Raw genomic sequence first — 6000 nt, 5'->3', positions numbered from 1 at the left:
TTCTGCAGTTGATGTGGAAATTGACTTTTGTTTCTTGTTGTACCAAGAAACCAATCTGCCTCCAAGAAATTGACAGCTTTCACTTGTGCTTTTCCTGTCAATTTTACAACCTGCAAAATCTGCATCTGAGTAACCTATTAGTTTAAAATCTGATTCTCTAGGATACCATAATTCCAGAGCAGCTGTTCCTTTAAGATACTTAAAGATTCTTTTTACAGCTGTTAAGTGAGGTTCTATTGGATCTGCTTGAAATCTTGCACAAAGACAGGTAGCATACATGATATCAGGTCTACTAGCAGTTAGATAGAGTAGAGAGCCAATCATACCTCTGTAGTCAGTAATATCTACTGATTTACCGGTATCCTTATCCAGTTTTGTTGCAGTGGCCATTGGAGTGGATGCACTTGAACAATCTTGCATTCCAAATTTCTTCAGCAAGTTTCTGGTGTACTTGGTTTGACAAATAAAAGTGTCTTCCTCATTCTGCTTGACTTGAAGGCCCAGAAAATAGCTAAGTTCCCCCATCATACTCATCTGATATCTTGACTGCATTAGTTTGGCAAACTTCTTGCAAAGTTTGTCATTTAATGATATCATCAACATAAATCTGGACCAGAAGTAAGTCTTTTCCATGGTTGAGGTAGAACAGTGTTTTGTCTATTGTCCCTCTATTGAATCCACTTTCCAGAAGAAACTGAGCTAAAGTCTCATACCATGCTCTAGGAGCTTGCTTAAGTCCATAAAGTGCTTTATCAAGCCTGTAGACATAATCTGGATGTTTGGTATCTACAAAACCTGGAGGTTGTTCAACATATACCTCTTCCTCCAATTCTCCATTGAGAAAAGCACTTTTCACATCCATTTGAAAGACAGTAAACTTTTTGTGAGCAGCATAAGCCAAGAATATCCTTATGGCTTCTAACCTAGCAACTGGTGCAAATGTTTCATCATAATCAATTCCCTCCTGTTGAGAATATCCTTTTGCAACCAGCCTTGCCTTATTCCTTGTAATTATGCCATCACTGTCAGTTTTATTTCTGAATACCCACTTTGTACCAACAACAGATCTATTCTTTGGTCTTGGCACTAGGGTCCAGACTTTGTTTCTTTCAAATTCATTCAACTCTTCCTGCATTGCTTGCACCCAATCAGCATCTTGAAGAGCTTCTTCCACTTTCTTTGGCTCAGTCTGAGAGAGAAAAGAATTGTAAAGACATTCATTTGAAGTACCTATTCTAGTTCTGACACCTGCATCAGGATTTCCAATTATCAAATCAGGTGTATGTAATTTTGTCCACTTCCTTGCAGATGGAAGGTTTTCTCTAGAACTGGATGCTCCCCCATGATCCATGCTATCTTCATTTTCATTTTCTGATGCTCCCCCTGAAACTATGCTCTCTGAGTTGGAGTCTTCAGTATTTAAATTTTCAGCACTATCAGAACTTGGCTTATCAGAACTTGACGAATCAGAATTTGAAGAGCCAGATGTATGTTCTGATGTTTCTTGAGATGTGGTAGGATCTTGAGTATGCTCCCCCTGCATCGGTGCATCTTCCCTTGGCGTAGCCACCACAGTTTCAATAACATCAGAGTTTATTCCATCAGAGTTTACAGTATCAGGACTTAGACTTTCAGGATTTTCAGTATCAGAATTTAAGTCTTCATTTTCAAATCTCAGCTGATCATGGTCAATGAAATCTTCAAGACCAGTAATCTTCTTGTCATCAAAAGAGACATTGATAGATTCCATGACTACTTTTGTTCTCAAATTATAGACTCTGAAGGCTTTTGTGGAAAGTGGATATCCAACAAAGATTCCTTCATCAGCTTTTAGATCAAACTTTGATAGCTGTTCAGTATGAGTCTTGAGAACAAAACACTTGCATCCAAATACATGAAGGTATTTCAGATTTGGCTTCTTTTTCTTCACCATCTCATATGGTGTTTTTCCATGCTTGTTAATGAGTGTTGCATTTTGAGTAAAACAAGCAGTCTGCACAGCTTCAGCCCAGAAATAGGTTGGAAGCTTTGCTTCTTCAAGCATTGTACGTGCAGCTTCAATGAGAGTTCTATTCTTCCTTTCAACAACTCCATTTTGCTGTGGAGTTCCAGGAGCAGAAAATTCCTGCTTTATTCCATGGCTTTTGCAGAACTCTTCCATTATCAAATTCTTGAACTCAGTGCCATTATCACTCCTTAAAACTTTCACAGAATCTTTGACCATTTTATCCAGATGTTTGACATGATCAATCAAGATTGATGCAGTTTCACTTTTTGTATGCAAGAAATACATCCATGTGTATCTGGTGAACTCATCCACTATGACCAACGCATACTTCTTCTTTGCAATAGACATGACATTTACTGGACCAAATAGATCAACATGTAGTAGATGATAAGGCTCAAGAATTGATGATTCAGTCTTGCTCTTGAATGAAGATTTTCTTTGTTTGGCTTTCTGACATGAATCACAAAGACCATCAGGAGCAAATACTGTGTTTGGCAATCCACTCACAAGATCTTTCTTGACCGGTTCATTTATATTGTTGAAATTTAAATGAGAGAGTTTCTTATGCCAATTCCAGCTTTCTTCAATTGATGCTCTACTCATCAGACAGATTGCAGAACCATCAGTACTTGTTGAAAGCTTAGCTTCATAAATGTTACCACGCCTGTATCCTTTCAGAACAACTTTGCCTTTAGATTTACTCACAATTTCACAGTGTTCTTCAAAGAAATCAACATGATAACCTCTGTCACAGATTTGACTTATACTCAGTAGGTTGTGTTTAAGTCCTGAGACCAGAGCTACTTGTATAATTATGACATTTCCAAGATTGATATTGCCATATCCCAATGTTTTTCCAATGTTGCCATCTCCATAAAAAACACTTGGGTCAGCTTTCTCCACAAAGTCTGATAGCAGGGCCTTATTTCCAGTCATATGTCCTGAACATCCACTGTCCAGAACTAGAATATTTTTCCTGTTGCCCTGCAATCACAAAGACCACTAATTATTAGTTTTAAGGACCCGGACTTGCTTGGATCCTTTGGCCTTATTAAGTTTGTTAACATTTGCAGCGGATTTAGCATCAGAGTTTATGTTAACATTTTTCTTATCAGAACTTAAACTATCAGACTTTGAATCAGAATTTACACTAGAAGGAACAATGGAAACTTTCTTCAAAGAAGGTTTTATTTGATAATAATCATAGTACAAGCTATGATATTCCTTACAAGTATAAATGGAATGCCATAAACTACCACAATGAAAACAAGGATTTTGTGGTTTGTATCTAACAGACTGACTCTTAACTCCTGACTTTGAAGGTAAGGAGTTAATATTCTTATTCTTCCTGCAAAAAGAAGCCAGATGGTTAGAACTTCCACAGTTATGACATGTTTTCCTAGAAGCATCAGGAACAGGTTTATAATTATTGTTTTTATTCACACCTTCCTTTCCATTCCTATTTTTCCTAGGTGATTTTACCTTGTTTGCATTCTTAACATCTTTCAGCTTATGCTTAAGCTGCTTCTTTGTCATTAAGCCTATGTTCACTTCAGCTGTCTTTTCCTGTTTTAGTTTGTCAGAAGTTAATTTCTTTGTAACTTCTGATTTTTCATTTTCAGACTTTACAGTTACAAACTTAACAGGTTTTAACTTTGGCTTTGCTTATCAACAGACTTAATTTCTTCAATTCCTTTATCATTCTTATCTTCTCCATAACCTAAGCCTTCTTTCCAGTTTCCACTACTTAGCAAATTTTGAGTTATTTTGCCAGAGTTAGTCCAAGTCCTAATAATTTCTCTTTCCTTTTCTAACTCAGTTTTTAGAGATTCATTTATTTTTAGCACTTCATCCCTAACATAAAAAGCATCATCTCTATCCTTCTGAGTTTGATGGAACATGACTAACTCTTTTTCTAAGAAATCATTTTTTTTCTTAAATGCAAGATTTTCAGAAGTTAATCTTTCACATGTTAAAGTTTGATCTCTATAACTAACAAACATGGTTTTAAGATATCTTCTCAACTCATTAATATCATCAGTATGAAAAGCATAAGTAGTCTGAGGTACCTTTGTTTCAGCAACTTCAGAACTGCTCTCAGCACTTTCTTTATCAGCATTTGCCATCAATGCATAGTTTTCCTCACTTTCAGAGTCTGAGGTGTCTGTCCAGCTTTTCTGCTTTGTGACAAGAGCCTTGCCTTTGTCACCCTTTACCTTCTTGTAATCAGGAGATATGTGGTCTTTCTCACCACAGTTATAGCATTTAACATTGGTGTAATCTCCTCTGTCAGACTTTCCTCCTCTGCCTTCAGATCTTCTGAAATTCTTCTTATCAGAACTTATGCCTTTCCTGGAAAACTTCTTTCTCTTCCTGAACTTCCTGTATGCAATCTTTGTGATTCCTTTCACCATAAGAGCACACAGCTTCATCATCTCCTCATCAGCATCAGTCTCAGGCAAGCTATCAGAATCTGAGTCATCATCACTCTCAGAACTTGATGACTCAGTATCAGACTTTATGAAAAGAGCTTTACCCTTGTCTTTCTTTGAGGAAGCTGCTTTGGGGAATTCTTCTTCAGCCTTAAGAGCAACTGTCCTTGACTTTCCTCCTTTCCTCTTGCTTCTTTGTTCCATCTCCAGCTCATGAGTCTTGAGCATTCCATAGATTTCGTCAAGAGTTGTTTCATCAAGATTGTAGTTGTCTCTTATTGTCGTTGCCTTCAAATCCCAGCATTCAGGAAGAGCTAACAGGAACTTAAGGTTTGAATCTTCAAGATAATACTCTTTATCAACCAATGACAAATCATTCAAAAGTTTGACAAATCTATCATATAAATCATTCAATGACTCATTAGTCTTTGAGTCAAAGTGTTCATACTCTTGAGTGAGTATTGTCTTCCTGTTCTTCTTAATTGTGTCAGTTCCCTGACACCTTATTTCCAGAGCATCCCATATCTCCTTAGCAGTCTTGCAGTTGATTACCCTGTTTGACATTACATTATCAATGGCACTATACAGTAAGTGTCGTACCTTAGCATCCTTAGCAATTGATGCTATGTCTTCAGCAGTATAATCACTCTTCTCCTTTGGTACGGTCTTTGCTGCTTCACCTGCAACTGCAACAGCGAGCTTGGTTGGTTTGTGAGGGCCTTCCTTGATTCTATCAAGGTATTCTGGATCTGTTGCTTCCAGGAACATGGTCATCCTTACCTTCCATATGGGATATTCAGATGGTCTCAGTATGGGAACTTTGATGGTCTCATACCGACTCTGAATTTGTGTTTTTGGTGGTTCCTCAGTTTTGGTAGGCTTAGTTGGAGTTTCTGTGTCCGACATGATTATGTTTGGATCTTTAACTGTATGTATGTTAACAGATAGGCTCTGATACCAATTGTTAGGTCACACACACACTGTAGAGGGGGTGAATACAGTGTATAGTACACTCAAATCGAACTTTAAGAACTTAAGTAACATAAAACAAACTTTATTGAAACAATAAACTCTGTTACAGTATGGAACTGTTACCTCTCAGTGATGAACAAATATCACGAGAGCTGCTAGGGTTACGATGAATAATCTTCTCTAATAATGATAACACTTATAGTGTAAACCCTATGTCTGTGTTTATATACTACACAGTTACAAGATAATCGCTAATTGATATGGAATATAATTCTGCTTCCTAAAATATATCAATCAGATATCTTTTCTTCCAAGTATTCCATTCTTTACAGAATTCCTTCTTCATGCATATCTCTTCTTATGTTTATCTTGATCTTCTTTCCTTTAATCAGCTACTGTCCTTATCTGATCGTCATTTAGCACTTAAGTTCTGATATCTATCTTCTGATGATTATCTCCTGATAACATAAGTACTGATATCCTTAAGTCCTGACTTCCAGTATAAGTACTGATCAACAGTTAAGTACTGATTTATCCTGTTCAAATAAGATCTGAAAGCTAAACATAAAACATATTAGCCATGACATT

The sequence above is a fragment of the Apium graveolens genome, chromosome 2, assembly GCF_009905375.1.
Source record: "Apium graveolens cultivar Ventura chromosome 2, ASM990537v1, whole genome shotgun sequence".
NCBI lineage: Eukaryota > Viridiplantae > Streptophyta > Magnoliopsida > Apiales > Apiaceae > Apium > Apium graveolens.
The sequence above is the reverse complement of the archived record's forward strand: the minus strand, read 5'-3'. Positions refer to the sequence as shown.